The sequence below is a fragment of the Crocodylus porosus genome, unplaced genomic scaffold, assembly GCF_001723895.1.
Source record: "Crocodylus porosus isolate Cpor-Errol unplaced genomic scaffold, CroPor_comp1, whole genome shotgun sequence".
Lineage (NCBI taxonomy): Eukaryota > Metazoa > Chordata > Crocodylia > Crocodylidae > Crocodylus > Crocodylus porosus.
The window spans coordinates 3,722,413-3,738,189 of NW_017728939.1; positions in this window are offsets into that span (position 1 = coordinate 3,722,413).

Consider the following 15,777-nt stretch of genomic DNA (forward strand, 5'->3'; position numbering starts at 1 on the left):
GGTGATCATATCCCAACTAAACTATGAGCCAGAAGACAGCAGTCGGAAGACAGCTATCTGGACTAGATTGTGGAGCACAATGGTCAAGTAGCCAGCTAGGCAGTCTGGAGCACAGAAGCCAAGGCTGGAGTCTGGAACAAGCAAACAGGGAACCCAGGACCAACAGGCAGAAACTAGGAACAAAGATAAGGCCAGGGCCCAGGGAACACAGAACCAGGAACAAACATACAGGATCTAGGACACTAGGACAAACAGGCAGGACCTGGGAAACTAGAAAGCAAAAGTAGGAACCAAGACACTAGGGACAAGGAGCCCAACGCTAGGCAAGGAGGCATCTGTCTGCTGAGTCATCTGCCAGGTGCTGCAAGGGCTGTTGCTTATAAGGAGTCACCCATGAAAGGAACTGGGGTAGTTAGGCACTGACAGCCAGGGTCCGCAGGGAGCAGTTTAGCTTGCCTGCTGACCTGGCTCCTGACAGAATTGCTCTCAAAGAAAAGTTATCAGTGAGTCTCTGTCAGGCACCTGCCGGGGACCCAGATCTAATCAATACTTTCATCACCATTGTGTATGATGGAACACATTGGTGACACCAGAGTGGGAAGCATTGCAAGCCCTCTGGAAGACGGGATAAGAATCCAAAATCATCTTGACAAATTAGAAAAAGTTTTCTGAAATCAATTAGATGAAACTCAGTAAAACAAAATTCTACACTTGGGAAGCAGATTTACAAGGTGGGGAATAGGCAGCAATACAGCAGAAAATGATCTGAGTTCTAATGGATCAGAAACTAAATACGAGTTAATAATGTGATCCTGTTGCAAAAAAGCAGACCTGTTTCTGGGATGTATTAACAGAAGTGGCTTCTGTAAGTCATGGCAGGTAATTCTTCCTCCCTGTTTCTACTCCGGTGAAGCCTCCCCTGGAATATCACATCCAGTTTTTGTCACCACCTTTAAGATGTGGACAAATTGAGAAGTGTCCAGAGGATGGTAACAGGAATGAAAGTTTAGGAAACATGACCTGCAAGGAAGGGTTAAAGGAACTGAGTTTGTTAGGCTAGAAAAGATCAGACCAAGGGGCAATAAAATAAAAGTCTTCCAGTTCATGCAAGATTGTTATACAAAGAGAGTAGATCAATAGTTCTCCATGTCCACTGGGGAAAGGAGAAGAAAAAAAAATCAGTTTACTTTGGAAAAAAGAGAATTTATGGTGGATATTATGAAAAAAAACCCTATCTAACAACAAAAGGTAATGAAGCACTGGAACAGGCAACCTGGGGATATTGTGAAATATCCCTCACGAGAGGGTTTTAAGAATAATGTTTGTTGGGGATGGTCTACCCTAGGTAAACTTAGTCTGCCTCAGGGCTGGAAGATGAACTAGATCACCTCTTGTGGGCCCTTTGAGCCTTACCTTTCTATGATTAATCTTAAAAGAAAGCTGACTCTGAAGCCCATTAAAGGGACAATCGTGTGAAAAAGATCTTCAGACTACCATGAGAGCATCTGTTTTCAGTGCCCCAAGTGGGTAATGTTGGATGTGAGACATACCTAGAAACCTACTTGCTGCTCACTCCCAGCTCCCCCACATCCTTCCCCTAGTTCCACGTCTCCATGGAACAACTATCCAAGGTGGCTGTGGAGCTGTTACAACACTAGTTAAAGCAGCCAACTTCTTCACCCTGCGGTGGAGAAAGTAAGAAGTCAGGGAGAATGCAGACTGTGAACCCGAGGTGGGGGGTTATATTGTGACGCAGAACAAAGAGCAGAGTGGCACATATAGTTACAGCAGAAGCAATTGCTTTATTAATAATAAACCAGGAGTGACACAGGTAGTCAGCATGATTTCCAGGTGCACTGAGACCTACATGCGCTGAGACCTACAAGCGCTGTAACTCTTCATGCGCTTTCCTGTCCATGCTGCACATTGCTCTACATGGAACTGATTAACGATTTTCCACTAGACTGATGTTTGACTAGAAAATGCAGTTTCTGCTGAATTAAAATATTTTGTGGAAAAATGTCAATTTTGCTGAGAATTTTTGATTTTCCATCCGGACAATCTGAACAAAATATTTCATCTGGGTTTGGCTCAGAGCATTCGGATTTGTTGAAGTGGTCCCACATCTTTCATGGTGAGCTAGCTCACTCTCACATTACATTTCCCTGTTGCAATGTGCGGTCTCACAGGCATTACCATTTTGCAACTGTTCTTTATAACGGATGCTGGATTCCCAAACTGGGATTCCACCCAACAAATATTTTCAGCATTTCAATTTGTCATCCTGATTTAAGACAAAGACAAAGGTTGAAATATCAGAATTATTGGAATGGGCCTAAAAGACATTGTATAAGTCTGTATTATCCAGCCACCGAATGGAAACAGGACAGCAAAAACTGACCATCTTTCGGGTTTCCCTTCATCTTGCTCCTTTTGAAGAGGTGGCACCTTGGAGGTATTGTCCGCCTGAAGGCAGTTTGAATTGAACCCCAGGCAGCCAGGCTTCTTGGGTCCAAGTGAACGGTAAAGCCCCATCATCTCTTTCTTTAAATCAGTGGGAGACCATCCTGATGTCCTAAGTGGGATCTAGCATAAAAATAATCCAACACCACCTACTAAAAGGCCTATTACTTCTTCAGTTGACTCACATGATTGCTTCAGCTAGCATGGACACAGGGTGCCTGCTGTGGAGAACAGGTTGACATTGAGCCAGCTGCCATGGCCAGCAGGGCCAAAATAATAAGTGGTGCAAATGCATGCAACTCTCATGACGGCCGCTAACAGGTAACATTCCACACTTGTTCTGTATAAGGGGAAAGTGCGGGGCTTGTACCACCAGTCCCCTTACAGCTGAATTTGATCCTGGGTCTGATGACAGCAAGTCACAGAGCCATGGAGATACCTTATCAAGCTGCTAGACCTAGAGACCTTTTTTTTCCGATCCCACGTGGGTCTAAATGCAATAGAGTTACGCTGATGCTATCCTGTGGTGAGATTCTCCATGGCCCTGTACCACTTCCAACTCTTTCGCTCAGGTTTTGCTTTGGAATAAACTACTCTGCCCCACAGGGCCGTAGAGCAGAAGGTCCCGATGCAGGTGACAGGGGGACCAGCCCCATCCTATTTGCTGCTCACGGGTCCTCTCGTTGTCTGCTCTTGCTGAGGCAGCCTCTAATGTCCAGTGCGGCACATATGCTGTTTCTGGGAGCAGAACAGCAGCTCTGTTGGCTTCCTAAAGACCTGGTTGTCCTTTCATCTGTGCTGATGTTGTAACTGCACTGGGATCAGCAAGAGCTTCTGGGCACTCGACAGTATGGAAAAGCAGGCCCCTCTTTAGGTGCCTACTTAGGGATTTCAAGGCCTAACTTCTGGCTCCTAGTTCTCAAAATATTGGCCACAGAAATCAAACTCTTAGGAAACTGCTCAAGTTTTTCTTCTCCTGCAGAAAGTAGATTCTCCAAGCCATTAATATTTTCCGAGCTGGAGTTCTTCCTTTCCCTGAGAGCCAGGACTCCCAGGTTCTTTCCACAATTTGCCACCAACTTGCTCTGTAACCCCAAACAAGTCACTTCATCTCCATGTGCCTCCATGGGCCTATGAGAAGGATGTTATGGCATTTGTCTACCTGCTCAAGATGTACTGAAGTAGAATTCCTGATGCTTTGTAAAATGCTTTGAGGTCTGAGGCAGAAAGGGCTGTAGAAGTGCAAAAGATCATTGTAAATGCTGGGAAGTCCTCAGATAGATGGTACTAGACAGGCAGTGAGATCCATTAGGCTGTGGAGTGATCTCCCCAGGGAAGCATAGCAGGTGCATTGCCTGGCACATTTAAGCTAGACTGCAGGGCACTCTAATAAATATACTGGAGACAACACTCGGGGCTGACCAGAAGATGCCCTGGCTGATCTCAGAGGTTATTTCCATCTTCCTCTCCACAGATTATTATGGCAAATTCTTGCCTGCTAGGCCTATTCCCCAGTGATCCCAGAAGTTGCCTGCATCATGGGGATCTGTGCGTGTGTGGTCCCAGTCCAGCATTGTACAAGTGAAGCTGGCGTTGCGCTTACGGCAGCAGCCTCTGGACTTATCAGCTTTGTGCATGACCTTTCTAACCAGCTGAGTCATGGCCCCTTGCTGAACAGCTTTGCTGATGGGGCACTGGAAAGGCTTAGGCTGCAGACAAACACGGACACCAGTGCAAACACAGGCAGGGTGAGCAAGCAGCAGATCAGTGGGTCAGCAGGGGCTGGCCCCAGTTAGCTGACCCAACACAGTGCTCTATGTACCTCCTCCTGGCTACCTCCATGTGGCTGTAAGCTGAGCAGTCAGGAGAAAGGAGCCTTCTGCTGTCTCCCATGGGGACATTGTGCTTATTTGAACACGGAGCCAGGACTCCTGGGGTCTATTCCAGGCCCTGCTACTGTATGTGCCAACTGGCAAGTACATTCCTGTTTCTGTGCCTGGGCGGCCCCATATATCAGAGACTGATTTAAATTGCTGACACATCCCAGTTTCCTAGGACTTCATAGCTGTCATTCTACAACATACCAGAGCCACTGGGAAATGTGCTCCAAGAGCAGGGGTCAGACATACCTTTCTGCCCCAACAGCCCAGGCTCATTCAAGGAGAATCTCCCTTAGCTACTAGTAGCAGAGGGACTATGACACACAGCTGAGCAGTCCCATGTCAGCCCATTATGCCCATCACCTAAGCGACAAGGGTGGCCAGCCAGAGGGTGCACCAGCACTCTCAAGGGGTGCATATGCACCCCCGTGCATCCCCTACACATCATCACTGACCAAAAGGAGCAGGCCAGTTCACGCCTATGGGTCCAGGCTCTCTGCAAACTCAAATAAACCTCTTTGCACACATCTGTTCACAGGTGTTCTGTGCAATGCTAACATCTAGAGACTTTTTTTTAAATAAAAACTGAAACTCTGGACAAGAAGACAACCTCTGGAGCAAGGTGCCAGTCAGCCAGAGCTATTAACAGTCAGAAGAATGTTGACATGAAAAGCAAGACAAAGGAAAAAGAGCATTTTTTTCTTTCTGTAACATTTTGCATTGAAAATACATCAGAAAATGCTTGCTGGCACATACACATGGAGTCCTTTCAAGCCCAGGAACCAGAGGGAAGCTCTATAGGGCTGGAAGGCAGCATGGCCTCTGTGGGCACACCTACACATGTGCTGCAATTGAGGTCCCTTCGAACCCAACATCTATGAATCATGAGTTTAAAGTGCCATTTTCTAGAATCAAAAGATACAGGTACTAGAAAATGGTGGTTTAAACTAATGCACCTAATTGCATGTGTAGACACTGACCTGGGAGTAAATTGGTCCCAGTCATGCATTTTATAGATTTTATAGACATTAGTGCTGGAAGGGACCTCACAAGATCATCAGGTCCAGTGCCCTGCCCAAAGGGCAGACAGTCAGCAGGGGTCAAATGATCCCGGCAAGATAAGCATCCAAGTGTTTCTTAAATGAATTCAGAGTAGGTGCCTGCACCACCTCTGCAGAGAGTTTATTCCAGGCCCCAGGGACTTGGCCAGTAAGGAAGTTTTTTCTTATGTCCAGCCTAAAATGGTGTTCCAAGAGTTTGTGACCATTGGACCTAGTCTTCCCACGGGGTGGGAAGCCCAGGCAGCAGGCAGACACAATGGAGCAGGTGGCTGCCTGGCTCAGAGTTGCCCCTGGAGCCCAGGCCTGACTCTGTGTGCCTCCTGCTAGCCTGGGGCTGGCAGCTGCTGCTGCAGGGGGACAGAGCCAGGCAGGAGCAGCCCTGGACTACACTGCTCCTGTTAGGTTCAATTTGCTGCTGACCTGGGTGCACGTATAGATGTGTGCCTGGGCACAACTTAATGCTCCTGAATTTACTGTGCAGTAAATCCAGGTACATTAATTGCATGTGTAGACACACCCTATGAGTGGACAAAGGACCTCCTCTGCCTGGAGCTATCTGTGAAAGTCTCCAAATTGTCTCTACGTGGTGTGGCCCAAAGGAGACCGTAGCAAAGAGAAGAGCTCATGTTCATTAATAGCTTTGTGCAGTCTCCTTCTCTCACTTCTCTTCCTCCACCCAACCCCATTTGAGGAATCAATACTCATAATTTTTTTAAAGCATTTTTGATGCTCTGCCAGAAGGTAATTAACCCTTCACTGGCCAGCTGGGGCTCCCCCACATCACAAGATAGTCCCAAGGTGAAGCACAGAGTTGGAGCAGGTTGGGTGATCCCAGTGGCATACTGTGGGTCTCCAGTGCCCAGGGTCTGATGATTGCCAGGTTGGGGGGTGTCCCCCAGCAGCCAATTGCCGAGCCCAGAAACGGAAGTGCCACCAAGGGACCGAGTACCCCCTGGAGGGTCTGGCTGGCACCTGCCCCCTCCGCCCCCCCAGGCCAGTGCCCAGCGACATGGCCCCATTGCCTCCCCCATCGGTATGCCATTGAGTGATCCAGATTCCCCAGTTGGCTGCCGAGGTGGTTCTGTGATTTATAAGGCTGTCAAGAAGGTGACAACCTACTTGCAGCTCAGAGGGTGGGGCCTGCCAGCGCCCTCCCCGCAACTGGCTCTTGATGCTGGCCTGGCAGGCGTAGGGTGACCGGGGTGCAGTGTTCTTCCCACTGCTGTCTTCCCTGCAGCTTGTGTGTGAGGACCAGTGAAGGGGGTGCTGTGAGGTGCCTGAGGTGTAATCACTGCAGCAGATTGGTGTCAGCACGACAGGAGGGATCCCAGTGGGAACGTTGGCGCCAGCCCCTGCACCAGCTTGAGCAGCGTCTGATAATTACAGAACATTTTCAGAGGTGCATCGCTGTGCAAGGCAGACAGAGCAGCTCCCTCTGATGTCTGAGAACATGCTCGGTGCCCTCCTTGAACTGCCAAGAAGCTGGCCAGAGATGGGCAAGCTGCCCAGATGATTCAGAGCGGCCTCGGAAAAGAGTCGAGCACGGGTGGGGGTTCAACCAGTATCTTTCAGCTGCAGAGGAAGTGGGCTAGCTCAGGAGACATGTCCACTCTGCAGAAGCAGCTGTTTGCCTCTTGTCCTAGATGGAGCTGTCTCTTCTGTAAGATTCAGTATGGGCTTATGTCTATACCACCAGTTTTAAGGCAGAGCAAGTTACAGCTACTCTGGACTTACACCTGTATGACAGGCCAAAATTGATCCTTGTGCCTCCAACTCCTGACCTGACCCCGGGACAGCTGCACCAGGCACGGGAGGCTCTGATGCACAGTCGACGTCTTCTTCCTAGTCTCCTTTTGCCCATTTCTGGGAGCAGATGACAGGTGGGAAATACACTGGAGACCAGTTTCTCCCACTGGGGGCTCCAACAGGGGCTGGCAGCCTGCCTGCCTGCCCGACCACAGCCGTCTGGTTGCCAGGTTGCCTCTTCTACATCAGATGGGGGGAGCAGATCTGAGAAGAGCAGCAGGGTTTCCAGAGGAAAGTGCAGTGCCTGCTTCAGAGCCGCACCCTCTGCATCGGATGAGCCGGTCTGGCATGGCTGACTGGGAGAAATGCTGCATCATGACTTGACACGAGGCCAGGAGACTAAGACAGGGCAAGAACAACTTGGCTGCATTCCTAGAGATGAGCAAGCATTATAGTTGACTGAATGTCGAGAATTATCCTGAGGCTGGCCGTCTACCTGGGGAGTCTCCAGAAGGGGGAGGTCAGGGAAGATGTTGCACAGGATTGACTGGCAGATGGGGGCAGAGCCCAGGGTTGGCATTAAGAAGGGTCAGGACTGAGAGGCACTAGCAGAGCTGTGTGTGTAACCCAGGGCTGGGAGCGCAGGGGTAATGAGTCAGGATGGAGAAGCACAGGCAGAGTTGTGTGTGTGGGATTGCAGGTCAAGGCTTGCAGGGCAATGGCAGAGCTTTACTAGGATCTTTGGACCTGTAGCTCAGTTCTGACACTTCCATGGCACCTCCACTGGCCTTACCACACCTGCAGCTGGTAAAAGAAATCAAGCCCCAGCTTATCTGCATGTGGGGCCAGGCAAGGTCTCGATGATCCTCCAGGCTCCCTTCCAGCCCAAATCTCTATGAAATCTATGAAGGTCACCCCAGAAGAGGCCTCCCAGACAAGTCACATAGCACTCACAGGGCATCCCCTGGTAGGTTTCCTACAGCCATGCATGTAGCTTGAACATGGGGGGGGCGGGCGGGGGGACGGACACTCTCTACTGGGGGATCCCAAAGCACTCATGCCTGGCTGCTGCTTCTGATCTGCACCCCAGACCTCAGCTCCCAGCTCCACCAGCAAAGCAAGCAGTCACCTGGAGTCTCAGAAAATGGAGTGTCTGGAAAGGATCATGAGAGCCCGGCTTGTCCCTGGCACCTCAGCGCTGGTGAGTAGCTGCCTGGCTGGACCACTGCAGGCTCCTGCAGCCGCAACCAAGGCACAAAGCAGCCACTGGGGAAATAAAGGCAAATGAAGGTGCAGGTGCAAAGAGGATGGGGCAGGTTGCCTGTATTGTAAAGCAATGAACCCTCTGTGGACTCCAGCCCTTTAAATACAGGCAGCTGCCTCCAGCCCCAGGCAACAAGACCATGAAATCCTGCCTCAAAAGTACTGCTAGATGAGATGGTACCAGATAGGTACAGGCTGCACACCCACACCCCAAAGGAGCACTCCAACCTATTGATGCCATAAAGAAAGACCTGTGTCACACTGACAGGGACACGGCTTCAGGCTGTATTTTTGCTCCAGAAAGTAGGAGACAATAACTTGATTTTGTGTTCAGGTCTTTCCAACCAAAGATTCCCAAGCATGTAACAGAGCTCACTTCATCTCCCTCACAATCTTGCTGGAGTCTGGCTGGGTTCATTTACAATATATCACCAGACAAATATATGCACGGGGAGATGTTTCTTGGGGAGGTTTTGCCTCCGTGTTTCCAGGGGTTTTTCTTCAAGGAAGAACTTGTAGCACTTCCTTTCTTTGAGGGGAAAAAACACAGAACTGAAAATGAAAATCTCTGCAGAAATCTGCCCCAACTGTCCCTTGTAAGAGCAGGGGTGGGTGTGTGCTCTGCTCTCAGTGCAGCATTGATTAGTTCACAGTCCCTTTTGCTGTGGAGCACACCCAGGCATCTAGTCACTGGCAATTTGGAAACAGAGACTAATACGCGGGGCCAGCGCTCAATCCCACCTGCAGCAAGATGCTCTCGCAGCCCCTGATGATCACTGTTTGCAGGGGAGATCTCCAGGAGAAACCAAGGCTGCTTAAAGAAGTGACTTCAGGCAGGGCTGGCAACCTTTTCAAGCCAGGGGCCTGAACAGCCCAGCTGCAGTGCAACACGAGCTGGGCACCTTCAGCTTTCCCAGTGCCCCTGCTGGAGCCATGCAGCTGGGAGCTGCTTCCACACTGCTGCCCCTTCTCCCAGCCTCCCTTGATCCCTGGCTACCATGCAAGCAGAGTTTTCAGCTTGAGCCAGGGAGCTGGAAGCTGCTTCCATGCTGGGGTCATACACAGCCCAGTTGGGGCATGAGCAGGGGCATCCTGGCCAAATTCTAACGGGCTGATGGCACCTGCCCCCCTGGAGCTTCTGCGGCATTTCAGCTGGATCCCCTCTTTCTGGCTGGGACGTCTGCAGTCCACTCCAGAGGTGGCTGCATTTCAGCGCTGTGTACAGGGGCTGTGACTTCGTAAAGCCACGGGAGAGCAGGCAGATAGAAACGTGCAAGTGTTCTGTTGTCCCAGCTGGTATCGGAGCTGGCTTAGTCCCTGCTCCAGGAGCTGACACCGATTTCCGGCCCTGTGGCTGTTACCAGCAGCAGACTCAGAAATACAAGGAACGCATGGGAGTGCTCATCTCACAAAGCATCCCTCCTGAGGCAGGGCCTTGTTCCTGCATAGCCATAGTAGGAGCACCATCAGCTCTTCAGAGCTACTGCCTTGCTGAACCCCACAGCTACCTGGGGCTACCCAAAAGCAGCTGGGCTAGGCTCCAGATCCTGCTGCTTCAGGAGCACAGAGCCTATCTGCTGGAGCTAACAGAGCCTCTTCCTGAGCGCCCTAGAAGAGCAGGGGGTTTGACCTAGGGAGAGCCATCCTGGTCCAAGCCAGTCTTGCTTGATTTGTACAGACCCACTACCCAGCCTCCTACAGCAGTGGTCCCACCATGACGGCTTTCAATACCATCGCTCCAATCTTCTTGTCTCTGAAATGAGTGTAGCGCTTTCCTGTGATCCAGGAAGAGAGTTGCTAGTTAATGCCCCTGCAGGGCTTTGTGCATGCAGCACCCTACGAAAGGGATAGTACCACTAACTACAGAGAGTGGAGCCAGTGGCAGTGTATCCCCTTGCACACAGCTTACTTGTGCCCTCAGGTTTGAACATTCGTGCCCATGTTTGGCCAGTCTGGAGAGAGAAAAGGGCACTGTTTCTCTGAAAGCTGGGGAATGCCTGCACACTTCTACCCTGCTCAAGGACAAGAAAGAGCCCAGGGCCTGTTTTCAGCTGGCTGAGTTGCAGGCTGCACCTGCAAAAGAGAAGTGTGCAAAAGGCTGATAAGGGACCTGGTTCACAGAGGGGTGGGGGAGGGCCATTCTGGGGAAGCCTGTCTGGCATTAGGTTTACTGTGCAGTGAAAATCTCCAAGCTGCCCCTGCTCCCTTATCCAGGCCAGCTAAGGCCTCAGGGAAACACCCAGGTTATCACGCCCATGCACATGGTGTGGGATGGCCAGGCAAGTGCAATAAGGCTGTTGGGGCAGCTGGACTGGCAGGAGCATTGGCACAACATGCGTACTCCGCTCAGGTCTGGGCTGAACTGCTGTGTACACAAACAGCCTTGGGAGTCCATGCCCTTCAGGGGTGGGAGATGGGGCTTGGCTCCATGGGGAAACCAAGTGGACCAGTCCAGAGGAACAGCTCAGTGTGTAAACACCCCCTGCTCTGGTACAAGAGCATCCCCCAGAGTTATTCTGCATTAGTGCAGTGCCTTTCCCCCTTCCACAATAACTCCTCCTTATGGACGAGTAATTCTCAGCCAGGATGCCGCAGCACCACGGGACAGACCTTGAGCTCCTTTCAGGGGTGCCAGGAAATGTTAGCACTGTGAGGCATGCAAACATGATTCTCAGAATAAACCCAATGATTTCAAATAGTAATCTATAGCATTAAGACAATTCTGAGCTTCTGTGGTCTTTCTGATTTCTTTGCAACAGAAACATTGGTGTTATTTTTCCATGGTCAAGCAGCTAAGAGCTGGCATTTTCCAGCAGGGGGAAGGGGGAGTGGCAGGGGACTTGACCCTAAAAAGTTTGAGAACCACTGCTGTGGACTGTCCCAAGGGGAACCCCATGACACAAAAGCTTCTTTCCTGCCTGCAGATGGTGTTCCTGGGCTCTGAGTGTGGCTTGGTCTAAGGAAGCCCAGTGGGGATTTCCTCCAGAATAAAGCTTTCTTCATTGCTTACTCTCTCATTCTATAAAGAAGCGAAAAATGTGCCTGGACCTGAATGCTGAACCCCTTGTTCACCTCCCAGGACCCCCAGGGCTCAGCAGCAGGAGGCGATGCACTGAGCTCCAGGAGAGCATGAGTGCCCAGTGGGACTCTTACCCCATCAGCAGGGGCACTGTGGATGTCCTGGGCAGGGAGCGGGACTGGCTGGCACAGGTGACTGGTAGCAGGGGTACGTGCCCCTCCTGAGACTGGCCCCTGAAAGTGCTGGGGGTGGGGGGAAATAGTGTTGTGCTGTGCCTCCCCCGCCAGTTTTTTTGCCATGTAGGCCAGCGGTGTGTTGTGGGGGGCACTAAGCCCGCAGCATGTGGGGCCAGGCTCCTCCAGCCCCCAAGAGAGCTTTTGGGGTGCATGTGGCTATGGGGTTTTTGGCCCACCCCCAGGCCTGCCCACAAATTGTGCCCCCACCAGACTCAGGAGGCACCAGTCGCCCATGATGGCTGGTCTCCTTTGTGACAACTCTGAGGCTTTGCTATTTGCTTTATTCCTGCTTAACACTCTTACAACACTGAACTGCATCCAAACTCCTGGCGTGGATTCCAGAAAGGCAGCTCTGGGGTTCCTCTCTCCTTCCCTGAGCTGGAGTGACTGCAATGCACTGGACCTTGAAATCCTTCCTGCTGCAAACATCATCAGAACTGGGATGTCTCTGCCAAGCCTTTTGGCTCCCATGAAGCAGCACATTGGAGTAAAACACACCCAGCTGAGCACATTTCCAGCTGCTCTGGCAGGGTGGTACTGCTGGCCAGCAGTGGTGGGCCCTGCCCTGGGCGCATCAGGTGGGCTTTGTGAGGGAAGTGCCTAAGGAAGCTGCCTCAGGGATTACTAGGATGGTGCCAGTCCTTCAGGCTGCCCTTGGAAAGGAGATGCAGTGTATTTGGTGATGACAAAGCTGTTGACTGCAGCACACGTGCTGTCCCGGATCGGCTGGCTGTGTCTCAGCACAACAGGGTCAGTCAGACCCAGGTGGCCCTGCAGCACCCACTTGCTCTGCCATAGCTGTTTCATTGCTAGACCTGGCCTGGCCAGAGCCCCCATGCTGCAGCCCACTCAAAGGTGGCAATGCAGGGGAGAAAGGGGAGAGCTTGTTATGTGGTGACAACACAAAGGCACCACATCTTCTCTCCCTCCATAACCGAGAGAGAAACCCAGACCCAGGAAAGCCAAGTGCTGGTTAGCGAGGTGTCTGCTGCCGCCCAGTGGCAGATGACCAAATAAAACCCCTGAGCACTTGGAATAGTATTAGGAGACTCACACCCAGAAAGCATCTCTCATCCCAGGCCCATACTCTTTTTTCACCTCTGTCATCTTCCTGCGGCCACATCTGTCTTCCCCTTGCAGGGGTGGGGGCTCTGAAGGTATCAGTTATCCATGAGATGCCCCTCCCCATGGCTGAGCACTGTGCTCTTCTCACCCACTGAAAACAGAAACCTGCAGCTTGGGTGTCCCTGGGTGCATCTACACGAAACATTTACTGCAGAGCTGCCTACTGCCTACTCTGCAGTAAAGTCGCCACATCTACACATGCAGCCCTATTAGGTAGGTCGCAGGAAATGAATAAACACTGCTGTGGGTTAGTACTTGTAAATACAAGTACTACCCTATGGTGGCGTTACTTAATGTGCCACAAAGCATGTGTAGACACTGACCCAGTTGGCTGGGGCATGAGGGTGTTACAGTGCGGGGAGTGCTTGCCAGCTAGCCTAGCACTGAAGCACCCTCGTGCCCCAGCCAACTCCTCGGTAGCATGCTGAGCTGAGTCAAAGCAGGCCTGCCCCAGGTCCCCTGCCAGCCGGGGCTGCTCTGATCTGGCTCAACATACAGGTAAATGTGGTGCCCAGGAGCAATACAGTCTGGTGCAATAAGCACTGGAATTTATTGCATTGCCTTAACTGCACATGTAGATGACCCCTTATGTCCGTAACAGACAAAAGAACCAGGGTCTGAAACCCTAGCTCTCTTCCCTGAAAACTGCTCCTTGCATGTTATCCATACTGCCTGCAGCTGTTTACCCACATGAATGTTCCCCTCGACAAGTCTGGCACCAGGGTCCCATCAGATTTCCACATGGCTGAGTCCATATCGCTTCCCTGAATTCCCCCTCCAACTTCACTTGAACAGAGGGCTCCACAGTGCGGCGCTGCCATCGGCCGCCACGCTCCACCCCCGAGGTGCCAGCATTCATTCCACAGTGGGTGAAGACGTCCCAGCTGCCAGAGTGCTTTCAGGACTGTATAAAAAGTGGCTGATAATTATTGTAGTTATCCTGTACCCAAAAGGGAAAAATAAAAATCAAGCTGCGGCTGCAAGGAGGGCCTCTTTCTTCTCTCTGCCTTACTTCTCATTTCCCCTCCACCTCTACTGACAGCTACCACCCCAGAGACGGCATAGCTCAGTGCTGGGAAGGAGCTGTCAGTGGGAGCCCTGGCAGCAAGCAGGGCAGATGAGTGGGGGATTGTGATGTGATATTAGGCGGCTGCAGAAGGGGACGAATATGCAGCCAAGGTGTGTGCAGGAAGATGGAGAAGGGGATTCCTGTCCCAGCTCTCAGGAATGCTTTAGACCAGTGATTCTCAGCTAGGATGCTGGGGTACCCTGGAGTGCTGCCAGATCCTTTGAAGGGTGCCATGAGGTGTGAGGAGATAAGCAGATAAAGTAAACAGAGAAGCACAGGCTCAGGCTTGCCCCTGCCTGGATGAGTCCCCATCCCCTCTGCAGGGAGGTAAGCACTGTAACATATCAATCGAGTGCCATTCAATTCACTAGTTCTGGAGGGCTTCCCCGAGTCCACTGAGGGGTGCTTCAAGTCCAGAAAGGCTGAGAACCACTGCTCCAGACACAGTCAGCTGCCTGGATGAGAGGCAGAAGTAAACTCCCATCAAATCTGGGAGTGTTTCCATGACTCCTGTCTGCCCTTGGTGGAGGATGTTCCTCAGGCTTTGATCCTACTCTCCCTTACACTGCTGGAAATTGGAGCGACCCCAAGGGATCAATGGAGATGAACAATGTAAAGCCAGCATGAATGAGAAAGGAACCGGGCTGCCTGGTTACCTGCAGCACACTGGGGTTCCCTGGGGATCTGCCTCACATTTCCTCTCTCATCTGGAGGGGCCTCAGCTTCAGAACCTGCCCCCAGGAAAGGAGACACAGGTAGTGGGGAACCTGTGAGGAGAGGAGAGCATCTTCCCAGTATCGCACAGGTCTCTGGAAAACAGCTCCTGCAAGTGTCCATGCTAGGGATCCCTTGGATAATGTTATAAGGCAGTGAACAGAGCCTATAAGCTGTTAAGCCTCCGTAAAGAGCCTCCACATTCTGGCCATATTAACACCAACCCCTGCTCACATCTGCTCCCAGTTTTATTTTTAACCCAGTATTACACACTTCAGACTTCTTAATGGAGCAGCATTGGTGAACAGCTACCACTGATTCCTACCCCCCCCGCCCGCAAGGCAGTAGCCAGAAGCAATCACAGTGCACTTTGGTCTAATGGGATGCTATTGCAGCCCTGGCATTGTCTGGCGCCTCACTCCATCTGCACTGTGCTTGCAGCATCTTAGAGGATCAGCATCCATGCAGATCAGGACTGGTGTTGCACAGATGCTGGGGCAGGGAGACGGGGCGGATGAGGTAGTCCCTGTGCAAGGCATCTTTTCCCATGATGGGAGAAGAAACAGAGGCTCAGAAAAGGAGGGGACTTGCACAAGGTGGCACACCTGATTAGCAGCAGAGCATCACAGAAGAGACCAGGCAGGTTATATAAAAAAAGAGAGAGAGAATTTTACTGTGATCCAATAAAGTGCAACTAGGCTCTGAGCTCTGCACGCAGCCAGGGGGATGCACACACCAGGGCACAGCAAGAAAGGCTGGGAGGGACTGGCAGATTGGAAAGGCCTAAGAGGAAGCTGTGAGACAGCAAAATGATACAGAGGCTGACGAAGGCTTCTTTTTAGCAGTGTCTACAGCTCAGATTTCAATGCGAACAACAGAGGCCCAAGCTGCATAAGGGTCTGAAGGGAACAATGCTGCTGCAGGTGTTTGGGGCAGGGGGAAAAGGGCAAGTCCCATACTGGCACTTCAGTGGCCAGGTCAGAGCCGATGCCTCGAAGCCAGTGACAAGCTGCCTTTCCTCCCTGCATGAGGATGCTATACAAAATGAAGCTCTGCTCTGAAACATGGCTGCAGAGGGCAGCACAGGACCTGTCCCTCACCGCAGGCTGGACCTGCAGTAGGGTCCTTTGGCTTTGCATGGTCCTGATGGGAATTCTGCTTCCGCCTCAGATTAATTGAAGAGCAGAGACAGAAAAAGGCA